This window comes from Lathyrus oleraceus, chromosome 2, assembly GCF_024323335.1.
Source record: "Lathyrus oleraceus cultivar Zhongwan6 chromosome 2, CAAS_Psat_ZW6_1.0, whole genome shotgun sequence".
Classification (NCBI taxonomy): domain Eukaryota; kingdom Viridiplantae; phylum Streptophyta; class Magnoliopsida; order Fabales; family Fabaceae; genus Lathyrus; species Lathyrus oleraceus.
The window spans coordinates 36,019,309-36,032,393 of NC_066580.1; the positions used below are offsets into that span (position 1 = coordinate 36,019,309).

The window sequence follows — 13,085 nt, forward strand, 5'->3', positions numbered from 1 at the left end:
TAAGTCTTTACCATTTTTATGTTCATTTTAGAATGAGATGAATATGTACACTATGGAATAAAAGCAATTGTAAAGTAAGTTTGACAAAAATAAATGTTAGAAGCGAAAATTAAAAGTTAGATGCGAATGGTTAAGTGTTAGGATTAGATCAAAGGTGTTAGAAAGTTATAAGAGCATTAAATCCAAAACAAATAACAAAAATATTAATTCTAAACCATTAACAAAATTAAATCTACACAATTAATCAACCAATGAAAATCTAACAACTCACACAAATTCTAATTATTAAAAGAAATCCCAAACAATTATAAAGCAATTCTAAAATATTACCAAATAAACTTCTACACAATTAATCCATTAATGTCCTACAATATTATCAATTAAAATCCTAAAACAATCATCAATTAAAATTCTAAAAAACAATCATCAATTAATTTCTAAAAAACAATTCTAAAATAGTAAATAATTAACAAACCAAAATCAAGATTAATTCAAATCTAACAAGTCCTAAACCAATGCTAACCTTAATTCTAAAATTTTAATCCTAATATTAACTAAGATTAACCCTAAAACTAATTACCTAAATCTGCATGGACCTGAACTGGTTCCTTAAGCCCAACCAATGGGGTGTATGGACAATGGAGGTGTGTTGTACTTAACAGAATCATTGGGCTTGATTTGAGCCTAAGGCTCATAATAAAATACAACAAAGAAGGAGCCAAATGCTCACCTCTTTCAGCTCCCTCACGCGGTCGTGCTGCGAAGAAGGAACAAGTCACGAAGAGGACACAGCCGCGCCGGCTCCGTCACTGGCGGCGATGCCCTCGCTCAATCTTAAATTCAACCAGAAAGCCAACCAACTCACGCTCACTCACACGCACGACCTCGGATTTCAGTATCGCCTTCGATACACTCCTCTCAAGTCCAGGTTTCAAGATTTAAAAAAAATCAAAATCGAATAATAAAGAGCTTAAGGCTCTCCATCAAATCGAAGTCGAGATTCAATTTGTGGCATTCGGTCTCACGTACGGAATAGGAGCAAGGTGGCGAAAGGGAATAACCTATCAGATTTTGACGTGCCACTTCGATCTTCCTCTTCGATCGCTCATGTCGGTGTCACCGCGGTCTCCGATTTGTGCACTTCGCGATGTGGTGTTTCAATGTGTTCTGTTGGTATTGAATCAAGGTGAATAGCATATCATCGAATTGCCGCCGAAGAGTCTGTGATGATGAATCATGGAGTGAGGTGCGAAGATTGGAGGCGATCCGGTGGTGAAAAGGTAAGATCCTTCTTCCTCTGTTATCTGTTCTCTCTCCCTCTATTTCCTGCGTAACTTCCTCGCTCGAATTCTGTCATGGATTTTTCAGTTGCTTGTGTGGTGGTGGATCAGTGAAGATTGAAGAAGAGGTTCGTTATTGGCGGTGGTTATGGAAGATGAGGATTCAAGAATCCATTTGGGAGAGAAATCATCGTGAAGAAGTTGGTGGTTAGGATTTTAAAAGAGAAAGGAAAAACCCCAATTACTATCAGCTCACGGATTTATACTGATGAATTTTGTGACTTCTTGGTATGATTCCCTTATTCTGTGTTTCAATATTAGTTCCCTCTCTTCCTGTTGCCTTTTACTCATGATACGTTCTCTTTTTTCTTTGTTGCATTTTGTATGGATGCTGCTTAAGTTTTGCTATGTTTTGGCTCACAACGTAGCAGTTTGTTGGCTTGGAGCTTGTTGTTGGCTTTATGCAGTTTGTCGCGTGCTACAACAGGTTATGCTTATGGCTCACGTACCTTGGCTTAGTTTGGAAGTTGGTTGCACGTTGTTGTTGTTTGAATTGGCTCATGGCTGTTAGCCGCGTTTCCGATTTAAGCTGCATTTTGATTATTCAATTTTCTGTTGTCGTTTCCAAACTCTGCTCGCGTTTTTTATTGTTGTTACTTTTCCGCTGCGTTTTGCTTGTTTTCCTGCTGCAGCTTTGGTGCGTTTGGTTGTCGTTTGGATTGAAGCTTATGCAGGTGGCTTTTAGCTTCGCGTTTCCGTCGGCTTATGGAAGTAGCTGAAGTTTTATTATTTTTTAATCTTTCTGCATTTCCACTGTTCCAGTCCCGCTTGGATAGGTTGGCCATGTAAGGTGCTTAATTAAAGATGAAAAACTGGATTAATTGGATTAGAATTAATTGGATATGGTTTTGATTTTGGATATTAAGAATTGGATTTAAAAAAAGGGGTGTTAACTCGATGTTGGTCAAATGGATTTGGTTTTAAAATGGATAATGAATTTAAAGACAATGGATATAATGAATTAAATTGTAAAAATAGATTTTTTGGTTTATTAAATGGATAAGGAATGGATTAATGAAAATGAAAATGGGCTTTTCTAAATTAACAATAATGGTCCATTCCCAAAGATGAATAAAAATAAGGCAATTCTAAAGATTAAATCGGATTTAAGAATTGATTTGAATTATGAAACTTCACTTGAATTATCAAGAATTAATTCAAATCATCAAAGTTGATTTGAATTTCCAAAATCAATTTGAATTATACGAAGGTTAATCTCGACAAAAAAATGGCGAAACGACATTCAACATATCTAAATCAATTTAAATCTCCATAATTACTTTGAAAGAAATGACGAAATAACTTCCAAAATTAATCTAAATCTCAAGAATCATATTGAATATCCAAACTCGATTTTGAATTAAAATCAATTTGAACTTCAAAAATAAATTTGAAACTAAGATCAATCGGGAAAGAGATTATGATGCAAATGATAAAAATATGAATCGGATAACGACATGCAGTGAACCAATGAACCCAAATGATCACAAGACTTGTGAATCGTCTTAAACCATGGTTGGATGAAATGACTGAACAAATGCATCAATGCACCAAGAAACACATGATTTCAAGTCACGTACCTCATTGTGTCGAACCATGCTTATTCAAATGAAATGAATGTATGCAGATGATATACAAATGCTTGAGGTTATTGACCTATATGATTATGTGAATGGTAGGGCGAATTTTAGGGTATGACAATGATAGTGACATGTGGACTTTGGGTACCAATGACAATTGGATTTTGAATATGAGTGTCGGTAACAACCAGATTTTAGGTACCAATGACACCAGGATTTTGATAATGATGTCAGTGACAACTGAACTTTAAAGATGAGTGCCGATAAAAACCTAACTTTTAAAAGATACCAATGAAAATTGGACTTTACAAATGATACTGGTAACAACCTGACTTTGAAAATAATGTCAGTGACAAATGGACTTTAAACATGCCAATGACAATTGGTATTTGAAAATGATGTCAGTGACAACTAGACTTTAAAGGTGATGCTAATAACAATTGGATTTTAAAGATGGATGCCAGTAACAACCAAACTTTGGTACCAATAACGATTGGATTTTGAAAATGAAGCCAGTGACAATTAGATTTTAGGTACCAATGACAGTTGAATTTTGAAAATAAAATGCCATTAACAACCTGACTTTGGATTTTGAAAGGATGCCAATAACAATTGAATTTTGAAAGGGTGTCAATAATAATTGGACTTTTAGAAATGATAAGTGTTGGTAACGATCGAACTTTTAAAGATGCCAATGACAATTGGACATTGGAATGATGCTAATAACAATTGGGCTTTGGAAGGATGCCAATAACAATTGGACTTTGAAAATGATGTCAGTGACAATTGGACTTTAAAACGAATGTCAGTAATAAGCAAACTTTTTAAAGATGCAAATGACAATTGGACTTTACAAATGATTTTGGTGACAACCGAACTTTGAAGAAGATGTCAGTGATAATTGGACTTGAGGTACCAATGACAATTGGATTTTGAAAAAGGGCGATGGCAACAACCAGGTTTTGGAATTAATGTTAATGACAAATGGACTTTAAAGATGCCAATGACAACTGGACTTTACAAATGATGCCAGTAACAAACGGAATTTAGGTACCAATAACAATTGGATTTTGAGAATGATGCCAGTGACAACTAGACTTAAGGTACCAACGACATTGGATTTTGAAAATGACAATTGGACTTTAAAAATGATCTCAGTGAAAACTGGACTTTGAAAATGGATGTCGATAACAATCAGATTTTAAAGGTGTTAATGACAATTGGACTTAAAATGGATGTCAGTAACAACCGAATTTTAAATGTGCCAATGACATTTGGACTTAAAATGGATGCCGGTAACAACCAGACTTTGGGATTAATGCCAGTGACAACTGGACTTTTAATACCAATGACAATTGGATTTTGGAAAAGGGTGTCGTTAACAATCGGACTTTGCAGCTGATGTCAACAATAACTGAACTTTAAAGATGCCAATGACAATTGGACTTTATAAATGATACCGACAACAATCAGACTTTAGATACCAATGACAATTGAATTTTAAAGACGCCAATGAAAATTGAACTTTGGAATTAATGCTAGTGATAAATGGACTTTAAAGATGCCAATGACAATTGGACTTTGTGATTAATGTCAGTGACAACTGGACTTTAAAGATGCCAATGACAATTGGATTTTGCAAATGTCGGTTACAATCAAACTTTTTCAAGGGATGCCAGTAACCATCAGACTTCGGGTACCAATGACAATTTGATTTTGAAAGGATGCCGGTAATAACCAGACTTTTGAAATTAATGCCCGTGGCAACTAGACCTTAAAGATACCAATAACAATTGGTCTTAGGAACGATGTCGGTAACAAACGAACTTTGAAATTAATGCCGGTGATAACTGGACTTTAAAGATGGATACCAATAACAATTGGACTTTAAAAGCCAATGCTAGTGACAATTGGACTTTATAGATACCAATGAAAATTGGTCTTATGAATTATGTCGGTAACAACCGGACTTTGAAATTAATGCAAGTGACAACTGAACTTTAAAGATAAATGCCAATAACAATTGGACTTTAAAAGTTAATGCCAATGACAACTGGACTTTAAAGATACTAATGACAATTGATCTTAGGAACAATTCTGGTAACAACCAAACTTTTGGGTCAAGGGATAAAAATCAATAACGAGACCTGGGTTAATGCAAATGAGAGCGAAGTACACTCTAGGCTATGCATGATTTGATTGTCCTTTTATGTATGATATATGAATGATTATGATATGCAAGTTCCGACGCTATGCGGACTAGGAGTTTACAAAGGCTATTTACGGAGGTTTTAATTCTCCAACACCAAGGACTCAACCAAGTATTCATGTGATAAATATATTCAAAGTTACATCTATCAAGCCACAATGTCATCGAAAGCACGAAAACAACATAACCAATAACCAAACAGAACAAAAAATGCAATGAAAAGAGAAACGGAAAGCAAACCGAACAAAGAAAAACTTGAGTTATTGTTACCACATTAAGATGAGTTGAGTTCATGTCATGTTGTGTATTGCATCATATTTCGATGTTGTGTTACATATTCACTATTGTGTTATTTTTTGTTCATATATGACACAACAATGGTCGAAAAATGAGTTACAAGCATGGAGGGTGTCAGAGATGGTTTATATATAACTTGATTTCCGTGAAGTGCATTGGAAATGGTGACACTTTAGTGTTTGTTAAGGTGGGTGTTACAGGTGGTTGTTGGGGGTTGTAGAAGGTGATTTGGAGGGGGTAACGCAGTGGTTCGGTGAAGAGAAGGTGAGCTCAAAGATGGATGACGATGATGGAAGTTGGGTTGTGTTGGTGGTGAATTGAAAGTCGTAGCAAGGTTGTTGTGTGTAAGTTTGAAGGAGAGTAGATGATGGATGGCGTGATTTCAGATGGTGGAATGGGTGTTTCATAGGTGAATAGAAAAGTCAGTTGTGGAATGGAGGAGGGAGTAAGGTTTGGTGATGGTGTTGTTTGGTTGTGGGAGAAGAGGGTTAAACGAAGGATGTTTGTATTAGTGTTGTGTTTTAAGTGAGCTGAAAGGGGATGAAAGGTGTGATCGAAAGAGGAAATATAGGCGAAGGAGAGAGGAAGGCGGTGAAGATCAATAGGAAAAAAATGAGAACGTTTTTGTTAGAAGGGGGCAACAATCTAAAGGGGAGGGGGTGAATAGATCATAAATAAAAATTTCTTCAATTAAAATTTAGTTTTAAAAGTATTTAATATGGCAAGCGAAAGCAATTTCGAATCGAAAATCGTCTATCCTGAATCGTTATCAAAAGAATCAGATATGCATATAAACCTTAACAAAATGTATAACAATGATGAGAAAGTAAATCGATATGTTTTACAAAATAATCGTTTGAACAATGTAAACTTTGCAATCAATTACTGTAATACCCCAAAATTTACCCTTCATTTTTCCTGGAAGCATACGCTTTACACCTCATGCAAGCATTCATTTTTAGGACATTTCATATTGCATTTTATCATGTCAATCGGAATCGGATCCAAGAAGCTTGAACATCATCCAGGACACTTTGTGGGCTCTATTTAGATGACCAGTCAACACAAGGGAAAGACTTGAGTTACTTCCGACAGGGGTCTATTCGTCAGTCAAAACGTTAATCTTGAAGGAGCAAAGGTTTGTTCATGAGCTGTCATGCTCGCTAGGAGAAGCCCACGTGTTTTGAAAGAAAAAAAAAGCGGAAAAATAATAATAATAAATAAATAAATAAAAGAAAAAATCTTGGACTTGGACCTCTCTCATTTGAGCCCACATGTCCACAAAAATCAGGTTATAAATTCAGAGTTTCAGTGAAACAAATATTCATTCTATTCCTATTACCCTGTCTGGGAAAAAGATAGTGAGAGAAGAACCCTGAGGAAAAAGAAAGTGAGAGAAGAGCTAACAGAGTTCAGAGCAATCTCCAGAGACTGAAGGGAACTCATCGGCAAAGAACCAATTCCCTCTCATATAAACCCTCAGATTGCTTTGCAAACCCAACCGGGCAATTCAATTTCATCGGTCTCTCCAATCAGGTTTTCCTTTATCCCCATTACTCTATGCCTTTAATTTGAATGCTCTGAATGTATGAGGTATTATGGGTGAATTTGATACCCTTTTGATGCATGTGTTTGACAAGAGGTTTAGGCCTCCTACCCTTGGTTGCTTTTTGTGAGCATTTTGTGAATTGAAAGGGCATGATTCATATGGTTACATTTTGATTTGGGGGCAACTCTTGGTTACGCTATCTTGTTTCACTAACCCTTTTGTTGAGTTTTTGTGAAGGCACATGACTTTTGCAGGGATAACTTGCGTGGTTTCCCACTTTATTTGTGGGATAACCCCTGGAGGTTCATTCCGATTACCTGTACTGACCCACTTTCTTTGATGATGTTAGCTTGGAAGGATCTCAGGGTTTATCGTTCCTTTAATTGCTGTTACCTTGGATCTTCATCCGTGTGGTACTTTTACATTTTCCCGCATTTTACTGCTTTCCTAGTTGGAAGACCTCGATAGGAGGCAATGTTTTTGTGTTTACTTTATGCAGGTTCCTTCGTCTATGACATCCCTTTTGCCCTTGAGCATCCCTAAAACCCAAAGCAACACGTTAACTCCTTCTACTACAGGCGAGTAAGTCTCCAAAGGTCGAGCATCCGGTAGATTACGTAGTAACGTCGTTCGTCCAAAACCCAATCCATAACCCCGTAGTTAACCGAACTACAGCTTGCTCTGATTCTCATTCCAGATGAGATACGTAGGCATAAGACGCGATGTCTTAGCGAGCACACACCCCCCAACCCATAGGTCAGCCGAGCTACGAAGACTCTGATTCTCATATTCAGATATGTATGTAGTGGATGCGACATCCGCGCGAGTCATTTTCATTTAATCCCTTTTTTGGTAAACAGCACAAGATAAACTCACACCCTTTAGACAAGAACTACAAAAGTGGATCCCGTAGAGTACTACGCATGCGTAGGGGTGCTAATACCTTCCCTTTGCATAACCGACTCCCGAACCCAAGATTTGGTTGCGAGACCTTGTCTTTTCCTTTCCTCTTTTCAGGTTTACTTCGAGCGTTTCCTTTCCCTCCTTTGGGATAAATAACGCACGGTGGCGACTCTTCTGTCATTTTCTTTCGCTGGTTGTTTTTTCGCACATTGTATTTTTCAGGTTGCGATAGCTGGCGACTCTGCTTGGGACCCGGTTTCCCTAAGCGAGTCCCTCCTAGATTTTGTAGTTTGTTTATTTATTGGGTGTTCATGCTTTTGTACAGTTATTTATTTACCTGCTTTACCTTATTGCATTGTGTACATATCATTGCTGTATCTGTTGGCTGGCTATGGCTACTTGGTGATCTTTGTGAGATGAGTTCTATACCCGAACTCGAGTGCACTTAGGATAGGAGAATGGCATAGTCTTGTCGACTTGTGTGGAGTTATTCCTTAGCAAGTTGACTTGCAAGCCCATTCACTTGGTGGAGGTCATGTTGAGATCAATAATGTCACACAAGTAAGTTGTGGTTAGACATTACTTTTTCCAATATAGACCTTAGAAGCCGAGGACCTTAGTTTACCAAACCCATCTTGGCCTATTCGTAGGACGTAGTGCGAAAGTCGTTCAAGTGTAAGATTTGATACGATTGTTATGCGATACTACACTCATAAGAGTCTCTCTTGAGAATATTTTTGGAATACGAGTAGTCGTTCCTCCTATAATATCCGAAAGATGGGATTATAACTATGGGAACCTTTTGTAGAACATGTTTGGCAGGTTTAAACCTTAGTACACTCCTTTTGGGTGGTTCTTAACCTAAACTCCATGCTCGTGACTTACAACAAACCCTTGATTCATGGTTGATCCGATCAGGTATCCTTAATATCAATGAAACTTGGGTGTTGATAAGGTGTAAACCATAATCCACCAAAATGGGTGGTTGATATTAAGGATAACATGATCCATCCCATGACCTTTGTTTGGTGTGCTCTTAATTTCTCTCCAGACAGTGCAACCTGACAGATGTTCAAGCAGATACAGCGATCCTGATTCCCATGCCACTGCACTGCATTCACATCATTTTGCATCACATCATTTTGCATCACATCATTTTGCATTCATAATCATTCACACATGTTTATCCATTTCTGTGGGGTTTATATCTTCTACTTGATTCTAGTCGGAATTTTCTTGGTTCTCATCAACGGCTTAGTCTTTTTTTTTACATCGTTTATCTATTGAGAGACTGGAATCAAGGGGGTAGAATACCTTTGGAATTGATAAACATGTCATTGCATTTACATATTCATTAGCATGTCTTGCATAACAGGTACCGCCACAATGTTCTCAGTTTGTTTGGTGTTCCATTATCAGGATAGCTAACCCAGGCATTCACCGGTACAGTACCCGTAGAAACCAATAGAGAGTAATGGAAAGCCTACAGGCAGAGTTCGCCGAGATGAAAATCCGCATGAATCAATTCATGGATGTGGTTCAGGGGGTGGCTCAAGGACAGCAAGAGCTCAGGCAGATGATACAGAAGGAATCCCCCTGCTCAACCAGAGACGGTGACTGATCCTCCAACTGGAGAGGCTAATTGACCCAATGGACCGGGGCCTATCCCAATCCTACATGTCACCTCCGGTCAACAACCCGTTCATGATGATCAGGACGATCAGTTCCCCCTGCTGCAGGAAGACTTTGGTATGGGTCATGGTGTGGACCCCATGTTTAGAAGATTGGAAGAGAGGTTGAAGGCAGTGGAAGGACAGAATCCTCTGGGAGTAGATGTTGCTGACTTGGGGCTGGTCCCAGGTGTGAGAGTGCCACCGAAATTCAAGGTCCCGATATTTGACAAATGCAATGGCAACTCTTGCCCGAAGACCCATGTGCAAGCCTATTTCCGTAAAATGGTTGCATACTCCGATGACAAAAAGTTGCTTATGTACTTTTTCCAGGACAGCCTAGCTGGGGCATCCCTGGAATGGTATATGAGGCTAGACAGAGCCCACATCCGTTGCTGGAGGGATTTGGCTGAGGCTTTCGTGAAGCAGTATCAATATAATGCAGACATGGCTCCGGACAGAACTCAACTTCAAAATATGTCTCTTAAAAGCAATGAGTGCTTCAGAGAATACGCTCAACGCTGGAGAGAAACAGTTTCCCGTGTTCAACCTCCTATGTTGGAGAAAGAAATGGCTAACATGTTCATGAACATTCTGCCAAGACCTTATTTGGAGCGTCTGGTGGGTTGCAATGCCTCCAATTTTGCTGATGTAGTCTCTACCGGATAGAGGGTGGAGAATTACCTGAGGACATACAAGACCCAGAGTGGAGATGGATCCTCATCAGGGGTGAAAAAGTCGTTCATTCAGGGACAGAAGAGGAGAGAAGGGGATGCAAGTGCCATATCTTCTTATCAGAACAGGGATAACCTGAGGAATAACTTTCAGAACTACCATTAGCAACCGTATGTTGCGGCTGTGACCATTCCAGCTGCAACACCACTACAACAACAACAACCACAGCGTCAATCAGCTCAGTACCAACCACAACAACCGGGTAACAGACCCGCCTATCAATCGAGGCCAAGGACGATGGACCGACGTTTCGACACTCTTCCAATGTCGTACGCTCAGTTGCTTTCTAGTCTTCAACAACTACAACTTGTGCAGTTGCGCACTCTCGCTCCTCCCGTTGGTAGGCTTCCGGTGGGTTATGACGCCAACGCTAGGTGTAGCTTCCACTCTGGGGTACCTGGCCACAATATTGAGAACTGCAAAGCTTTTAAGCACGTAGTTCAGGACCTCATTGATTCGAAGGCCGTTAACTTTGCACCAGCTCCTAATGTCGTCAACAATTCCATGCCCCAGCATGGTGGAGCCAACGTTAACATGGTTGAAGGAGAAGTCAAATTAGTCTCTGCGGTCAACAATGAATATGGGGATAGTGATTGCGACATCGATAACTGGGTGCGTCCGAGGATCCCAGGTGAAGTTCTCAACAATTGGTCTTCTGAGGAGATTGTCCAAGCCACTTGTCTGGAGGAGTAATTTTCTTTGTTTATTCATGCATATCCAAGTCTTACGTTCCGCCAGGGCGTAATGACTCATTGTAGGGCTCATCTATGTGACACTTTCATTTTTTATCATAAATAAAGGACGTCTTTTTGCATTCAAATATTTCGTTCCCTGTCTTTTTATTTTTGCAGATTTTCAAAAAAAATGGCAATGTTTTGTTTAGTTTCCACTTTTTTCTCACACTCATAAGCACATACCATCACTCATGCAGATGCACATCACTGGATCCTATTGATAACGGTTCTGCTATGGCTCACTTCGACTTTGAAAATCCAATCTTTCAAGCTGAAGAAGAGGGTGATGAAGACTGTGAACTCCCTGAAGAACTTACCAGGTTATTAAAACAAGAGGAAAGGGTCATTCAACCGCATCAAGAGTCTGTTGAAGTGATTAATCTCGGCACCGAGGACGCCAAGAGAGAAATCAAGATGAAAGACTGTGAAGAGCCAATTGTTGAAGAGGGACATGATCCAGAAAAAAAGTGGACTTTAATGTTTGATGGGGCCGTCAACGCCAGAGGAAGTGGAATTGGTGTTGTCATTACAACTCCGAAAGGTGCCCACATGCCTTTCACCGCTCGTCTGACTTTCGAGTGCACCAATAATGAAGCTGAGTATGAAGCTTGTATCTTGGGTATTGAGAAAGCCATTGATTTGAGAATCAAGACTTTGGACATCTTCGGAGATTCAGCTCTGGTAATCAATCAAGTGAATGGTGATTGGAACACTCTCCAACCTACTCTGGTCCCCTACAGAGATTACACGAGAAGACTGTTGACTTTCTTCACAACAGTAAAGTTGTATCATATACCTCGTGATGAGAACCAGATGGCAGATGCTCTTGCTACTCTATCCTCCATGATCACGGTGATCCGTTGGAACCATGCTCCTAAGATCGACGTGATGCGCCTTGATATGGCCGCGTATGTATTTGCTGCTGAACTGGTAGTTGATGACAAGCCCTGGTATCACGACATCAAGTGCTTTCTGAATAATCAAGAGTACCCTGCAGGGGCATCCAACAATGATAGAAAGACTTTGAGAAGATCGGCAGGCAGTTTCTTCTTGAACAAAGACGATGTTCTGTATAAGAGGAACTTCGACATGGTTTTGCTCATATGCGTGGACAGACACGAAGCAAACATGTTAATGCAGGAAGTTCATGAAGGCCCCTTCGGTACTCATGCCGGCGGACATGCAATGGCTAAGAAATTGTTGAGAGCAGGTTATTACTGGATGACCATTGAATCTGATTGTTTCAAATATGCTCGGAAGTGCCATAAATGCCAGACTTATGCTGATAAGGTGCATGTGCCGCCGAATCCTTTGAATGTGATGTCTTTGCCGTGGCCTTTCGCTATGTGGGGCATCGATATGATTGGAAAGATTGAGCCGACTGCCTCCAATGGGCATCACTTCATCCTTGTTGCCATCGACTATTTCACCAAGTGGGTCGAAGCAGCGTCATTTGCGAAGGTCACCAGACATGTGGTTGCCCGATTCATCAAGAAAGAAATCATTTGTCGCTATGGGATTCTCGAAAGAATCATTACTGATAATGGTTCTAATCTCAATAACAAAATGATGAAGGAGTTGTGCCAGAACTTCAACATTCAGCATCACAATTCTTCCCCTTACCGCCCTAAGATGAACGGTGCTGTTGGAGCGGCAAATAAGAACATAAAGAAGATTGTGCAGAAGATGGTCGTTACGTACAGAGATTGGCATGAGATGCTAACCTTCGCCTTGCATGGGTACCGTACTTCAGTACGTACTTCGACCGGGGCAACCCCTTGCTCCCTTGTGTATGGTATGGAAGCAGTCCTACCTGTTGAAGTGGAGATTCCTTCTCTAAGAGTCCTGTTGGATGTCAAGTTAGACGAAGCTGAATGGATTCGGACAAGGTTCAATGAGTTGAGTCTTATCGAAGAGAAGCGAATGACAACCATTTGTCATGGGCAGTTGTATCAAAGTCGGATAAAGAGAGCCTTTGATCAGAAAGTGCGTCCTCGATGCTTCCAGGTCGGAGATTTGGTGCTGAAAAGGATCCTTCCTCCTAAGACAGATCACAGGGGCAAGTGGA

At 39.7% G+C, this 13,085-nt stretch overlaps 1 long non-coding RNA gene across 1 annotated transcript; it reads left to right on the forward strand.

Annotated features, from left to right (window-relative positions):
* The first annotated feature begins 320 nt into the window (after positions 1–320).
* LOC127117906 (uncharacterized) lies at positions 321–2,077 on the forward strand. Its single transcript, XR_007802052.1, has 2 exons — positions 321–1,280; positions 1,369–2,077. It is a non-coding gene; the product is annotated as an uncharacterized LOC127117906 (long non-coding RNA).
* The last annotated feature ends 11,008 nt before the right edge of the window (positions 2,078–13,085 follow it).